Source organism: Coenobita brevimanus, chromosome 68, assembly GCF_032717465.1.
Source record: "Coenobita brevimanus isolate Jiangsu-jjx chromosome 68, ASM3271746v2, whole genome shotgun sequence".
NCBI lineage: Eukaryota > Metazoa > Arthropoda > Malacostraca > Decapoda > Coenobitidae > Coenobita > Coenobita brevimanus.
The window spans coordinates 21,519,048-21,536,604 of NC_137021.1; the positions used below are offsets into that span (position 1 = coordinate 21,519,048).

The following is a 17,557-nucleotide window of genomic DNA, read 5'->3' on the forward strand; positions in this document are numbered from 1 at the left end:
CCGGAGTGCATAACAAGTTGCCCCGGATCTGGGGTATATTGTGACGAATGACAAACCATCATTAACCTGTAAATAATTATATGGCAAAAATGTTTTCGTTTATTTTGACTATATTACAAGGACATATTTTCCTGCTTCCAGACAAAAAATCATTATATTATACCATTAACCTATGATGAAATAAGGAAAAAAAAAATCACAACTAGGACCAGTCTCCCCTATTTTCATTTCCTTTAACACTGTCATCTTCATTTGCCAGCAATTTAAAATGTTCACAGAAATTAAGTGTAATTGGAATTCACTGTTTCCCCTATTGCCTCTTAATATTTCCCAATAAGATTTTCGATCTTTTCTTTCAATCCTCGTAACTCCTCTATTAAACTATTTTTCTCTGTATTTTAAGTCTAGTTCCCTTTTATATGTTCTACTTTTCTCAGTCATTTTGTTGTAGTTTTCATTATTCTTGTGCACGGTATACATGAGTCTAGCTTTGTGGTAGTCTTTTCAGCATTTCTAGCAATGGGTATCATACCCAGTCCCACATTTGCGATTTAATACTAGCTGGTATAGATTTATTCATACCAAGTCAACAATTCACTAAAAGATCGAACTCTCCAAAATGTTTTGATAGCAACTGTGCCAGAGCAACAGCCCAAAAGTCATCAGCATATAACTATTACTTGAAATAAAAAACATCTGAATCACTTTCGCATTTTAAAATTGCTAGAAACCATGCAAAAGCTGTAATAAATCTTGCTAAATCAAACTTTCTTCAAAACCAAGCATCAAAACTACTTAACAACCCTAATGACAGTAGAATATTCTGGTCAACTCTCAATTCTTTCAATAATAACTTAAACAAGTCATCATCCATTCCCCCACTAAAATCTCCAGATGGCAACATTACAAATGACCCGCATGGGAAAGCAGATATCTTTGGCAGTACATTTGCCAGAAATTCTACCTTAGAGGAAGCCAGCCAGAATGTCCCACCACTAGAACTTGACTCTCCCGACATTGTTCCACTTAAAATACAGACAAGGTACGTGAAATCCATCCTAGACAATTTACCTACCGACAAAGCTCCAGGCCCAGATGGAATTCTGCCAATTGTTTTGAAACAGTGTTCCCCAGAACCTGCCTCTGTTCTTGCAAAATTATTCAGACTATGCATTCGTACTTCTTCATTCCCTAATTCATGGAAAGAAGCCAATATCCACCCAATTCCAAAGAAAGGAAGTTCCTCTGACCCCTCTGATTACAGACCAATAGCTGTCATAACTTCTATTGGTAAGGTTTTTGAAACTGTAATTAATAAGCACATAGTTAAACATCTTGAATCCAACAACTTAATTAGTGATAGACAATATGTTTTTTGCCAAAAAAGATCCACCATTGACACACGCAATCTCCTGACTCATACCATCCATCAATCAGTTGACCTACATGGAGAAACTCATGCAGTAGCCCTGGATATTTCTAAAGCTTTTGACAGAGTCTGGCACCGTTCACTGTTGTCCAAACTCCCTTGCTATGGACTATACTCTTTTGTTCCTTCGATTTCCTCATATCTCAGCAATAGAAAAATAAGAGTAAAAGTAGATGATGTATATTCCACTTTCCACTCAGTTAATGCCGGCGTGCTGCAGGGATCAGTTCTGGCACCAACCCTGTTCCTCGTTCATATTAATGATCTCTTATCTGTCACCCACAATCCCATTCATTTCCTATGCAGTTGACTCAACACTTCATAGTTCATTCACACTCAGACATCCATTTACAAAGTCCGATATCTCCAACTCTCACCTCAGTACAGCCATCTCTTTAAATCAAGACTTATCCACGATCAGTGAATGGGGACAAAACAACCTTGTCTCATTTAATGCTAATAAAACTAAATATATACAACTTATTAATAGGCAGGTATTACCAGAATCATATATTACCTTCAATGCTACAAATATCCCCATTTCCAAAAGTAATGAAATTCTCGGCGTCTCGCTTAACAATGCCCTCAGCTGGGCCTCTCATGTTAGATCACTTGCTAAAACCGCCTCAAAGAAACTTGAATTATTGTACAGTGTCCGTAACTTCTTCACTGACGAGCAGTTTGCTATAATTTATAAGAGTCATGTGTGCTCTCAGCTTGAATACTGCTCACCCTTGTGGAGCAGATGTGGAGAGGTTGCATAAAAACAAGTAGACAAGATTCAGAACAAAGCTGTTAGAATTATTAATGACCCTGCTATTACTAATAAACTACCTTCCCTAAAAGTAAGAAGGAATGTTGCCTCTCATGCATTATTTTACAGATATTTCTACAGCAAATGTTCAGACGAAGTTGCGTCCATGGTGCCACCTCTCCATGCCTTCCCTCTTGCTACATGGGCAGCTGGCAGCGTTCATGACTGGAATGTCACTCAGCCATAATGCAGAACTTCTGCCTATCAGAATTCTTTCATTCCCCGAACTGCATCTCTGTGGAACTTGCTTCCCGAGAGTTGTTTCCCTCCAAACTTTAACCTACTGCTGCTCGAGTCTAACTGTTACAAATATTTTATGAACAGAGGACACCAGCAATCTGGTGCATGGATTTTTTTTTTTATTCATTTGTTTTTCCTTCCTCTGTTCTGTTATTAAAAAAAAAAAAAAACTTTTAAAACTAGCACTGTTGATTTTTGTTTAATATATAGGTATTATTCTTCAGCTGTGAAAAAATTTTAGTGCGGGTTCAACTAATACTTCTTTCAGTTCTTGGTTTATCTCATCAACAGACAACTCATCACCGTCACAACCAACTCATTCACTCTGCAATATTCTTCCTCTCGTACTCACTCTTCTGTTCTCCAGCTTCCAGGCTTCACACATACATTATCATCTGCCTGAGCATCTGTTGTGCTTACAGTAGTTTCAGTAGTGTAAAATTTCATTTATACATGTAAACCACAATGAACGTCAGAATATAATGAATCATAATCTAGTATTGTAAATTCTGTAACATGCTGCATTAATAGTGGTGAACCAAAAACGTAGTCTACGGTTGTACCGTAAGTAGTGGTGACTATTGCAAGTCCCCAATCACCACCCACCTTCCCATTAAAAATTAATTTTTGATTATTTTTAAAAATTTCAGTCAATTTTTTACGTACGGATATCTGTGGAGTTAAATCTTGATTACACATGTTTTCTGGTATGAGAAAAATCACTCAAGTTTGTGAAACCAAATAAGCAAGTATATGACCATCACTATTATCATCAGTCACATTAAGCCTGTCTGCCGTGGTGCCAATGCTAGCATTAATATCACTACATAAACATGTAAATATATAATCATCGAAGTTATCTAGTCCATCAAAATGATCTACTTCAGCATTATCGTGAATGTGAAGGAGGGATATAAGCACTGATTATTTAAAGGTCCTTATCTGAACCCACATTCGTCCCATATACTTTTCATCATTCATTCATTGCCAGACGCCATGTATCCCAAACGGGGTGGCCAACGGCTTAAAGTTAATTGTTTTACAGGAAGGGGCACTAATCCTCCACCAACCCCACTTGACACGTAGGGATGCCAACAGCATCTGGTTTTCCCAGGCGGTCACCCATCCAAGTACTAACCAGACCCAACGTTGCTTAACTTCGCTGATCGGACGGGAAGCGGTGTACTCAACGTGGTACTGCCAGTTAAGTTTCACAGGCATTTTATCTGTGCTTCTACTTAAAACAGGCATCATTTCTAACAGCAATGAGGAGACCAACTGATATAAAACTACGTAAATCATACTTATTCTTATACACAATGTCAGATATTTATACTTGTCATTCACTCCTGCACATTCCTTATATCATCATCAGCACGTTTGCCTCACCTATTCATATTATATCATAACCTCATAAAAGATCAACAGATTCTTTTGATAAAAAATTAGATTTGACACCACACACATTAAAGGATAACAGAGTAATATTATGTAGATGTGGAACACAAGGTACAGGTTCACTTACAGCGTTTTGCGTTTGTGATGTGTTGCAGGTAGGAGTGTGTGTGCGTGTTTAAGCCATGTGCTCCTTCATAACCCTATTCACTGATCAGATTATCTAATTTCATCCATTTCGAATCTGTTGAAGTCAAGCCAGCCTTGTGTAAGGTCAACAGAGCCGCTTAGTTCAACAGGGCTTTTCCAGTTAGTGTGCGAAACTATTATTAGTCTATCATTAGTTGTTACATATTTCGCTGCCCCATGTTCTTTAATTGTATTAAACACTGTGGCACGTAAAGGTGTTAAATCTTCATAAATGAAAGCTTTCTCTTTCTTCCCCTCCAGTTCGTCTTCTTATTTAGAAATTCATTCTCTTATTTTACTGGGACAAAAACGCACAAACGCTGGCCTACTCATGTCTTTTGCATTCCCCAAACTATGTACGACAGAAATGTAATCTGGCATAACAGTGACTCCCATATCGCCAGCAAATTCAGCCAGTTTTGCTTCCAATATTCCCTCATTCTCGTGTTCCTCCTCTCCGATGCCAAAAATACTCAAGCTTTCTAAATTATTCCAACTTGGTGTTCTCATACTGTTTCAAAATACAGTACATTTGCACATGCACTACTTGCCAGTTTATCAGCAATATCTCTAACAGCACTGCATCAGACGTCATCACCGACACAGCAACTGTAATTATATTGGCGATGCCGCGCATAATAATCAAAGAAGCTACCTTCTTGGCAATTTTGTTTGTTCCCATTATTTCCTTTCTTTCTCATTTGAGATATTTCACAGCTTATTTTGCACCTTCTTAGGTAGTATTCGCTTTAAATCTGAACCAACAAATCGCGTCATTGTAGTTTGCATTTAGCGCAATGTATTTCTTTACGTGGGAAGCCTAGGCTGGGACGGAATGACAGTTTCTCTCTCTTTTGGTGATGAACACTGCTTCCTGGGCACAATTCACAAATTACAGCAAGTAACAGATGCCTTTACTCGCAAGTGCTTTTCTGGGCAATGATGGCTACCAGGAGACTGTTTTTTTATCATAAACATCAAGCAAAGTACGAAGCTGTGTCAAGCACCTCCGATCAGAACTACTTCCCTCTAGTGTGTGTGTGTGTGTGTGTGTGTGAGCAGTATTTGACAAAATCAAGCAAGAATAAAGCATGATTAATGCAAATACAAAAATTGTTGTAGGAAACATTTTACATATTATATATATATATATATATATATATATATATATATATATATATATAGCCTTCGTGGTACAGTGGTAGAGTGTGCGTTTCGTACACGGGTGGACCAGGGTTCGCGCCCCGCCAGGGTAATAAACTTTGAGAGTGTTCACCCGGCCACGTACTGCATTGGCGGACACAAGGGGTGCTGTGGGTGAACCAGTATCGCTTACTGTAAAGTATGCTTGCACCCAGTCGGCTTGCACAGGCCGATTACACTTGGTTCACAGACTACACACACATCCAAAGCCACTCCAACACTACAATTACACTTACAAGCACTTCTCACCCTACATACAATCTCTACCAGACAGCCTAAGCCACTTGGTAGAGATGCATTGGCTGTATCGTCCCGACTTCGGTCGGGATAGGCCGGTCCTGCAGTGGATACTCAAACGGCTGATGATGATATATATATATATATATATATATCTTTTCTGGTCGTTCTATAGCTGCTGTTGTAGACGGCCATCGTTCTTCTCCTAGATCTGTCAACAGTGGTGTTCCTCGGGGTTCTGTCCTATCACCAACTCTCTTCCTTTTATTCATGAATGATCTTCTAAGCTGTATATCTAATCCTGTCCATTCGTATGCTTATGATTCCACCCTTCACCTTTCCATTCGGTTCCCACAACGTCCATCTCAGCAGTTACTTCAAAAAACAAGGGATGAAGCTATGGCACACCTAATGTCTGACTTGGCTCGTATATCTGACTGGGGTAAAAATAATCTTGTTTTTAATGCATCAAAGACTCAGTTTTTACACCTATCAACCCGTCAAAATCTTCGACAAGAGTACCCACTAATGTTTATTAATATCCAGCTCAATCCAGCATCATCCTTGAACATGCGTGGGGTTTCATTCACTCGGCACTTATCTTGGAAAAATCATATTGCATCTCTTGTAAAATCTGCTTCCAAGAGATTAAGTGTGCTAAGCCGACTCCATGCCTTCTTCACCCCTGCACAGTTGTTGACTTTATGCACGGGTTTTATTCGACCCTGTTTAGAGTACAACTCTCATGTGTGGGGAGGCTCCCCACATACAGCTCTACTCAATAGGATGGAGTCAAAGGCTATTCGTCTCATCAACTCTCCTCCTCTTACTGGCTCACTTCAACCTCTGTCTCTTCACCGCACTGTTGCCTCTATCTCTTTTCTGTCGCTACTTCAATGGTCACTGCCCCTCTGAACTGTCTGTTTGCATCCCTCAACCTCTACAATGGTCGTGTAGCACCAGTCTAGCAATAAACTCTCATCTCTTTTCTGTCCAACTCTCTAATGCATGAGTTAACCGTTACTCCCAGTCTTTCATTTATGCAACAGGTCAACTCTGGAACTGTCTCCCTCTGTCTGTATTTCCTACTTCCTATGATCTCCAGTTTTTCAAATGCAGTGTGTCCATGCATCTCGAAATGAAAGGATCTTGAATTTGGCTCTCCTTTGTATTGTTTTTGTTTTTTCTTGGAAGGAGCGTTCATGCGGGGTCGGCCTTTGGTTCCTTCTTCCTCACATTAAATATATATATATATATATATATATATATATATATATATATATATATATATATATATATATATATATATATATATATGGAGCCTCTGTGGTACATTGGTAGAATGTGCGTTTCGTACATGGATGAGCCAGGGTTCGCACCCCGCCAGGGTAATAAACTTTGAGAGTGTTCACCAGGCCACATACTGCATTGGCGGACACAAGGGGTGCTGTGGTTGAACCAGTGTCGCTTACTATTAAGTATGCTTGCACCCAGTCGGCTAGCACGGGCCGATTACACTTGGTTCACAGACTACACACACATCCAGAGCCACTCCAACACTACACTTACACTTACAAGCACTTCTCACCCTACATACAATCTCTACCAGACAGCCTAAGCCACTTGGAAGAGATGCATTGGCTGTATCGTCCCCACTTCGGTCGGGATAGGCCGGTCCTGCAGTGGATACTCAAACGGCTGATGATGATATATATATATATATATATATATATATATATATATATATATATATATATATATACAATCATCATCAGCCGGTTGAGTATCCACTGCAGGACCGGCCTTTGCCCGACTGAAAGGGGGATGATACAGATATGTATCTACCACATGGCTTGGGCTCTCTGGTAGAGACTGTGTGTAGGATGAGAAGTGCTTGTAAGTGTGACTGTAGTGCTAGAGTGGCTTTGGATGTGTGTGCAGTCTGTGCACCAAGTATAATTGGCCCGTGCAAGCCATCTGGGTGCAAACGCACTTTATGATATGCGACACTGGTTCAACCACAGCACCCCTTACGTCCGCCAAAGTGGTTAGCGTCTGGAGAACACTCCGAAAGTTTATTACCCTGGCAGCGCGCGAGCCTTCGTTCTCCAGTGTACGAAAATGCACACTTTACCACTGTACCACAGAGGCTTCATGTGACAGTAGGTACCCACAGTACGCGAATTCAGAGTACGCGATCCTCCTTATACACGATGACCTATTTTTTCCGAATTTTAGTGTATTTTTTAATAGTATACCAATTGAACTCCTTGTAAGTGAGACGGGCAGTGAAGAGTGGCCCAAATCCGGGGTTACCCCGAGTATGGAACATTGCCCCCCCAAGAAGCGAAAATGGTTGTCTAGGCTCCACCCACCATGAGCAGGAGATAGCAGCAGAAAAGGCAGCAACACCAGTGATAGAGAGTGAAGATTTGACAAAGATGGAGATCAGCAGGGTACAGTGTACCCTTGATATATTCAAGGAAGAATTAAAGGACATCAAACACTCTCAGTTGTGAGTGGAGGAGGTGATGTCTTCACTGTACAGAACCTTCCATTACTACACTGACAAGCACAACCAGGAAGTAAACAGATGGAAGCAAACACTCATCACCCGTTTCCTGCAGCTTGAAGAAAGTGAGGAATCACTCCCTTCAAAATCAGAAGAGCCATATCCTGAGGATGATCAAGAGCATGATGCGTTTGAGGTGTCAGAAATAGACTTTGAAGGGTTTATGAATGAAGTGAGTGCATTACATAGTGGAAGTGTCGAAAGTGCTGGTGACACGAGTGGTGAGGAAGGTGGTGTGTCGGGTGGTGTGGTGGGTGATGCAGGAGATGCACTCTAGGTGCCTCAGATCCTCTTCTTACCTCCACCAAGCCTGTTGTCCTCTTGGGTTAAAGTGAGCAGCCATGTTCTTGTTAATTTAGTTAAGCCATATCCTTGTTGATTTTTCCTAGTAAAGCCATAATCTTGGTTTACTTTATATTAGGTAATATGTCTTAGATAGTTTTCCTGTACAGTACAATACTTATGTCTGAAAGGTGTCCCAAGGGTTACCCATGAAGGGGGATGCCTCCCATATGTAATTTTTCCCATAAGTTTATGTATTCACAGTACGCGAATTCCTAGTACACGACGTCCTATGCCACCCATAAACTAGCATACTGTGGGTACCTACTATATATATATATATATATATATATATATATATATATATATATATATATACATGTGTGTGTGTATGTGTGTGTATGTGTATGTGTGTGTGTGTGCGTGTGTGTGTGTATTTGCTGGGATAAGCTGGGACTCAAATAGTCATGAAACAGCATGCTACTATGGCCATGGCTTACGAGGCTTTGTAGCATGTGTTGTTTGTCGACTGGTGTTGCATACCTAATTTGGAAATATTCTTCAAAGTGGAGTACATTTCTTTAATGTCGATATGGATTCCATAATTAAACTAGGTAACAGTACAATGCAATATTAGATATGCTACAGTAATATAATAAAATAAAAAAAATAACGTGCGTGGGAACCGTCAGTTTTCAGAGCGAGAATGCGGCTGTTTCTGTTATATTTGTTGACATTAGTTGCTTGCACTAAGACTGTGTGATTAGCGGCCATACTCTTTGGCCTTAGTAGGCCCCCAAGGACCTCTTAATTGGCATTTATTTCTGAATATGAAACATAAACTGCCGTCTATACGAGAACTTTCCTAAATTTGCCAAACTTACCGTAGCAATGAACAACGAGCATATTGATGCATTTTAAACTTTAATTTAAACTACAATTCATTAAGATTGATATATGTGATACGTTAATAGTCTTATCAACATTATATATAAAAAAATATTTTATTAATAAAAAAAAGGAGAGAATGTTATGAGAATATTCATAATAAACCATTCGGGAAGAGATTGGGAGAGACCTTCACAGCCCCCGAGAATGATTAAGTTTTATATTATACTGTTATCATGACAATTAGGGGTGGAAACTGGAGCAGGGTGCGGGATTTTTTTTTTTTTATAGAAACGTTATACTGCATAATATATGGCCGATAGCCCTAATATATGTGTATACAGTAGATAGATAGACATAGATATAGATAGATAGATAGACAGATAGATATAGATAGATAGATAGATATAGATAGATATAGATAGATAGATAGACAGATAGATATAGATAGATAGATAGATATAGATAGATAGACATATAGATAGATAGATAGATAGATAGACACACATATATAGATAGATAGATAGATAGATAGATATAGATTGATAGATGGATATACATTAGATATATAGATACACAAATAGATAGATATAGATAAATAGCTAAACAGATAGATACGCAGATATAGATAAATTATAGATAGATAATTATATGGGTAGAAAGACAGATATATACAGTTGGTATAGACATATACAGATAGATAATTATATGGGTAGATAGATAGGTTTCTGGTAGGTGGGGACACTCACCATCTACTCACTCGATATAGTGCTGCTGTCGGGTGTCTGTTCTTTCCTCTCCTCCATCCTTCTTTCCTTCCATCCTCTTCTGTCTTTCTTTCCTTCATTCTTTCTTTGTCCTTCTGCCTACGGGTGACTTTACACTCCCTCTTCTGTCTTTCTTTCCATCATTCTTTCCTCTTCCTTCTGCCTGTGGGTGACTACACAGAGTGAGAAGCCAAATGGTTTCCTGTACACCAGGAAGCCATTTACTACGCTGGGTGGTAACCATATAACCAAATTTTGGTGCCTGGTAGTTTAGTGGGTAATTACTGCGCTCCAATCGGATTGAGCCAGCGAAGGTTTGTATCTAAGGGGTGGATGGGGTTGACTGCTCATGTGGAGCCATTCAGGGGTGAGTCAGGCTGGTCACTCTCATCTTAAATGTCGGGACCAAATGCCTAGCCCCGGGCTCCTACGCTTCTCATGGAGCAATGTAGGATTGGATGATGGATGGATGGATGGATAGATAGGTAGATACTTGTAAATACAATGGATGCATAAGCATTTTAGTACCGGCATTATTATATGCACATTATACATACCGTAAGAAACATGAATTCATGTATTGGTCGTTTGTTGCAGACTCCTTTTTGAATTTCTACAAAGAAAAATGGACTGGATATAATTATCTGTGGAGCTTAAGTTTTTCCTGTAATACTGCCTGTGAAAAACTATGTTTATTTTGCAACTGAACATATGCCTTCAAACAAGATATTCCAACAATCGAAGAAACAAAGTGTTGACAATATCGTCAACTGTGACAAAAACTAAGGGTGGATCGGCGTCTTTGACCACCCGAGGAAACAAAATATACCACTGTACTTGCGGGAGCCTGAGGGCCCTTCGGTTTATGCATTTGGTGTTGTATTATTGTGGGGGAGGGTGATTTTGTGTGGTCTGTTATCAAAAAGGGCCAAGATGTGTTGCGTTGCGTGGTGTACTCTGGCGTGTTTTGCTAAAATCGGTAAAATGTACGGAACTGAAAACCTCGAGTCGGAAAATCTTTAGTTACAGACAAACGAGCGGAACGGCACTTAGAGATGCTACCCCATCTAAATGTTATCCCTCAAAATGCCGAAGTTGTGGTACAAGTATGAGGAGAAACGATAACTGCAGATGGCTGGGTGGTTCAAACTCTCGATAATGTCTGACCAATATTATAATTGTTATAACTCACCACACCAGTGGCGAATCATATTCTTCTTCTTCTTCTTATTATTATTATTATTAATATTATTATTATTATTATTATTACTGTGGCTCACCACACAAGTGGTGAGTTTTATCATTCTTATCATTATTATTATTATTATTATTATTAAGATAATTATCATCATTATTATTCATTCTTACGAAGAAGTAAATTGCTCGTATCTGCTCAGTTTCAAAGCTAAGCCATCATACTTGGCCATCTGAGTCCCCCAGCTGGCGGCTTCATATGACCCAACATCATCCGGTTCCCAGTGCTGGTTTTCCAGTTACATAAAAAAAAAAAAAAAAAAAAAAAGTAGATTTGATGCCTCTCACAAACCGCTAAAGGTACAGAATCGAGGTTTTTGTGGGACGTAGCCAAATCAGGGAGCAGGTCTGAAATTACTATGGGCCCATTTGGGCCAATAGTTACTGAGATAGCCAAGGGGTCAATGGAAAGTAGTTTGGGGTCATTGAGTGCAGAGTAAATATATATATATATATATATATATATATATATATATATATATATATATATATATATATATATATATATATATATATATATATAATTGAGCTACAATCGCCAAACTTTGGTGCATTTATAGAACTTGATAAGCTATACATGGTTACCAAGTATGAATGACCTTGACCCAAAACTCAAGGTCACAGAGACAAGGTCAAATGTCAAAATTTGCTTATTTTTTATGTACTGAGGCCACATGCACTGATGACCATGTCATGTGTCGTTATTGAAATTGTTAATGGCAGTTTCCGTTTTCTAGTTATTCTTATTTTTATTCTTTCTTATGACGAAGTAAATTGGTCGTGTTCACTGAGTTTCAAAGCTATGGCCAACATGCTTTGCCATCTGAGTCCCTCAGTTGGCAGCTTCGTATGGCCCCATATCATCTAGTTCCCAGTACTGGTTTTCAAGTTGCATAAAAGAAAGAAAAAGTCTATTTGTGGAATCTCAGAGAAACCTAAAGGTACAGACCACATTCTTGTGGGACATAGCCAAGGTTGGGGAGCAGGTCTGAAATGATTATGGGTTCATTTGGGACAGTAGTTTCTGAGAACTCCCAGGTGTCAATGGAAAGTTGTTTGGGCTCCGCCATTTTTGTTCTGACAGGATTTATTGCTTTTGCCGTCACCCTACATGTTTGACACTCTTCTATGGGGGCCCTACTTCACGAGCTCATATCTTCGAAATGCTCACTATATGAAAGGCATTGAAATCACCAGGTCCAGTGATAGCTTGTTGTGTGGTGAGTTATTGAATCTGCTAATGGTACTTTCTATTTTCTAGTTATTATTAGTTATTTTATTGTTATTATCATTATTATTATTATTATTATTATTATCAGTTTAGTGATACAGGATGGCATAATTTTGGCAAGGCATCCAAAAACGTTGTGCAAGAATCACACTGTCTCTGTGTCTAACTGTCTGTCTGTCTGTGCCTTAACTTCTCATAAGCAAGCTTTTTATTCTTTTTTATTTTTTAAGTTTCCCATGTTTGTACGTTTGATTTTCATCTGGTTACTCCAAAAGCCTTCCCTTAATATTATTTTCCAACCACGATTTTTCGTGCGATCAAGTTGCTTACCAAACTGAAAATTCTCTGAAGGAGTGAAAGGAGGCCAGATATAGCTTTGAGACCTTAATGCAATGTTGTACAATAGACTGTCATCCGTAATGCAATATTATGGGAGCGTGACCTGCCTCCACAATTCCTCAAAGGGAATCAACTCATCTTCCAACAATAAAAACAATCAGAAATAGGGGACACTGAGCAAACTGATTCAGACTTCTCAGGTTAGTTCGTCTGGTTCCTTAATAATGTCTTTCACTGTTATCAAATTTTTCTAAACATGTAATAGGTGGAACGTGTTTGAGTGGTCAAGCGAACAAGTCAGGCAGTGCTGAATATTGTCTCATGTGGCTCATCATCTTCCTCTAATTTCCTGACCTGAAAATACAAAAACGAATTTATTAGATTACACCAAAAATATTCCCTCACACTTCCTTAACCCCTTAACTGCGAGGCGTCACTTTCGTGAAGCTCAGGCGCAATGGATCATACCGCAGGGCATCGCTTTTCTGATTCTGTGTCATTTTGATTTCACCCGGGCTTTCAAGTGGTGGCTTGTATCGTCTGTCAGTACTGTCAGTGTCCAGCTATATTCAGCACTGCTAATGTCATCTGTACTCCCATTCCATTGTTGACAATTTACCCATTGTTCCCTGTCCTTGACTCCCCCTCCTTACCTCCCCTCCATTACCCTCTCCTCCCACCTGCCCAGCCGCGCCGTGCTGTGCAAATCCTGCCTGGATTTTTCCACTGATTTCATCCATTGAAATGTGCCCTCTTCTTATACAAAATAATATATATAAAAAGGAAAAAAGGCAATTAATAGTCCCATACACCAGGAATTGGCTAATTATCACCTGGCAACACCCCACATACACTCGTTCGCTAATTTTCCCTGCTTATTTCCCCTTGAAATATGCCGTATGACCTATTCTCATAATAAAAATATATATATGAAAGGAAGGGAGAAGCCTAAGTGATATTTACATTCACCTGGAATTACCTAATTTATTATGTATTGTCTAGATTTCCTGCCAGTCATTTTATAGCATATAAATTAGCAGCTGTCACCACGCTGACACTGTCAATCCTTCCCCTGCCAATATATGCCACATCACTCAGTTTACTGTAGTCTTCCGAGGTGAAACCATGTCTGATTTGCGCCCGTCCACTTCTGCCGCTTCTGAGGTCACTGCAAAGAGCCGTGTGACCTTTACCCCTACTAAACCTCGTGTGGTGTAGTGCCCGGAAGTGATAATGAGTTGTATCTAGTTTAGTTCATATGAACAAAAGTTTGGTTAAGTGAAAGAGCGTGGCCGGGCATTGCTGTTTCCATGCGGACGTTGCCAGAATATAGATTAAGTTACGTAGTTTCTAAGTCACTTTCTTTTTCCTACTGTAATTTACTAGTATTAAGTCTCTTTATAATATAAAATCTCGAGTCGATGGGAACATATGCCTTTGGTCACGTGATCCAGCATAATGTACGCGTGGGCAAAGTGATGTAAAGCACGATGATTTTCATTATTTTTTGATGTAAGAGTATAAAGAGAGAGAGGTTGCTGAGTAATTATTGTAACTAGAGAATGTTATTTTTTTTTGAGTAATCGATTGTAAGGGGAAAGACATCACACTGAGTCTATCACGAGTCTGTAATAATTAAAATCTTTAATTGCGTACGCCGTCATCACCCCCGCTCCCCCTTGCACCACGCAGTTTTGGCGTGTCTCACTCGCTCACCGGCCTTGAGCAGTGGCAGATGGTCGGTACGGTTGTCATCCTCCCCCCCCCCTCCAAGGAATTCTGTAAGTAATTTGATATTAATGATGTCTGATATGTTGAGGCATGAATAGTGATATCTCACGAGTGATAATAGTGACGACATAGTGAAACAGACTCGGGTAGAATCGTGTTGTCCTTCCTCAGGAAATGTAACGGTGACGCCATTAGCCTTTGGAGATGCGAGTCCTGTGTTCCTGCTCACCTCCCCTACATTTTTGAGCTGGATAGTGAGGTATTTCTTATATTTTTGTGTACTGTACACTATATTGTTTAGTAACTAGGATACGAGAATGCTAGCTAGTTCTGTCTGAGCCTCAGATAAATGTGTGATTTTTGTAGGCCAAGTATCAGGTGCCCAGGGACTGTGAATTGTTTATTATTGTGTCGAAATGACTTTGCAATTCAGTCTTTATTAGGGCTATGTTGTGAGTTAATGTTCACGTAGTTACTTTGTGAGGCACAATGATATTGATGCAGTCATGATTTTCATGGTTAGAGTTACAGTTATTTATGCTAACTGTGTATGTTACAGTATATTTTTCTTCTTCTATATTATCCCTACAATAAGTATTATTGTGAGCAGACCTATGTGTCTGTAGTGCCCTGTGTTATTCTGTTATTACTTGAGATGCCGAGTGTTGTAACTCATGTTTCTTTATTATGAGACCTTCCTGATCATGTGAAGGGATTACTTGCATTGGGAAGAATAGTTATTCATTATTCATATTAACTTCTAGCGGGTCCCAGTGTGGAGGTCGAAGTACCTGAGTGGGTCAAGGTCCAAGTGTGGAGGTCTAAATACCAGTGAGAATCCAAGTCCAGGTGTGGAGGTCGAAGTCCCAGTGAATCAAGGTCCCAGTGTGGAAGTTAAGGTCGGGAGTGGCAGAGGACTGGACCAGTGAAATTTGTGCTCAGGGACGATTATGAAGAAACACATTGGACCGGGACAGAGGAGCTAAGTTTTTTGTGGATTTGATATTAGGACCATATACTTTTCGAACAATGTGCCAACTGATTCATGTTTAATCTGTAAAGCAAGTAGCTGGGAAAGATTTCTGCTTTTTGGTCTTGTTAATACACATTCCCCTCCCACTCGAACTTTATTGTTTGTATAACCCTTGAGAACTGGTCGCGTAGAGCTTACCTAGTAGTTTATTAATGTACAACTTAGAAGCATTCTGGGAAACTGCAAAGGTCGGGCTTGGGTTGGCCTAGTTGGAGACTGGCCCTGTCATTTTGACATGCTCCCACCCTTAATTTAGCCACTTGAAATGTAATAAATGCAACCGAAGAGGCCGCTAATGGGAGAGTCTCCATCAATCTGTGTTCCTGACTGTTCCAGCACACAGTGGTCATCAATAGTGACTTGTTTTCTGCCCCTTTTGACCATGTAAAAGTCTGGATTGCAGAGGTGACAGTACAAGTGGTGGCACAGCATTGGGATGACCTATTAATGTGAGGGTAATTTAACTTGAAATTAAGGTAATAGCTCATCCCCCAGTTCTCAAAGGTGTATGTACTTAGCATTATGTGTAGCATTATAAGGTATGTGCATTTGAAGTGGGTATTATTTTTGTGTTGCAGCTGAGCATTCACCTCTTGGGGTTGCTCAAGTTATAGTTGGGGCATTTTCGTAGTTCAGCATTCACCTCCTGGGGTTGCTCACGCTTGTATAATTCATGATGGAGTCCCGTGTTGAAATATTGATTGACACTGAGACTGAGATGCCTGAAGGAGTAGAGGTGAAACAGGAACCATCCGCAATTGATGAGTGTTTTGAGTGTATTAGAACGTTGGAGGAGATGTTAGGCCCACCTGGACTCACCCCGATCAAGGTTGGAGGTCCATCACAGTATACTCCCGTTAAGTCTGGAAATCCATTTAGGCAGTCAACTCCACAGTGGTCAAATTTGCCTGTAGGAGGCATGCAGAGCTATCAGGGAAATTCGGTAGTACTAGAATGTAAGATCCCGGAGACTGCCTGAGAGGTTGCAGTACACATAGATGATGGGTGTATGGTGTATATATTGTATATACTCATTTTTTTTTCTCTCTGAACGCGTCTTGTCCTTGCCTTAACTAGCTGGGAACATGGAGTCAGGTGTGCCCTTCCAGGTCTCTCCAGACTGTACTTGCGTATTTATCTTTTCTACCAGTACCTATGATGTTGTAATTTTGGATTAATAGGGTTGAGTAGTTGTTTAGGGTATGTCCAGCTTTTGGAGAGATGAGGCGTGGAAGCTGCGTGTTGTCAAATCGCGTGCACCTCGTTGTATAGACCATCGTTCTTGCCTTACCTCGATTCTTTTTTTTCTTTAGGTTAGATTGTTAGGTTCAGATAGGGAAAATGAGATCTCACAGTTAGGAATTTATTTATCTTTTCCCAGAGTTAGGAAACTGTAGATGTGAGGGGCAGTTCTACCTGAAGGTCTCCACCTGGAGGTTTCCTACTTGCTTTGAGAACCTTGAGCGCTGAGTGTATGTAATACCCAAATTGCAGTATAGGATTGCTCAGAGAGAGAGGGGAAGTTTCCAGTTTCTCTATAGGGCTTGGAGAAGTTGAACTATGGGGCTCTCACATGTTAGGAGAGGTAGGTAGGTTTCATTCGGTCTCTCTGGACAGAACGCAATGGAGCGACTCGTGTTACTCTTAGCTAAGCACAAAGTTTCTCCTTGTAGCAGGACATTCTCCTTGTGAATAATATGCCTGGTGAGTGGCATATGTCGTCAGTTGCATATAGTGAGTAGCAGGAGAAAATTTACTTGTGGTAGAGGATTTTTTTTTTTTGGACATGATAGCAGCCGACTGTTCTCGAGCATGGAGCTTATGTAATATCCCACAGTCGCGGTATAGGACACGCTGGATGGTGTTTTGGAGGTGTATAGATTGGTTTCCCCTCACGAGCAAGGAGCGTGTGAAACACCCCACAGTAGCAGTATTGAGAGAGACTGATCAAGT

The 17,557-nt window shown here is 40.0% G+C and overlaps 1 non-coding gene across 1 annotated transcript; it reads right to left on the bottom strand.

The window, feature by feature from the left end:
- Window positions 1-3,573: 3,573 nt before the first annotated feature.
- On the bottom strand, window positions 3,574-3,691 carry LOC145405955 (5S ribosomal RNA). The gene has a single exon (XR_013898490.1). It is a non-coding gene; the product is annotated as a 5S ribosomal RNA (ribosomal RNA).
- Window positions 3,692-17,557: the final 13,866 nt, after the last annotated feature.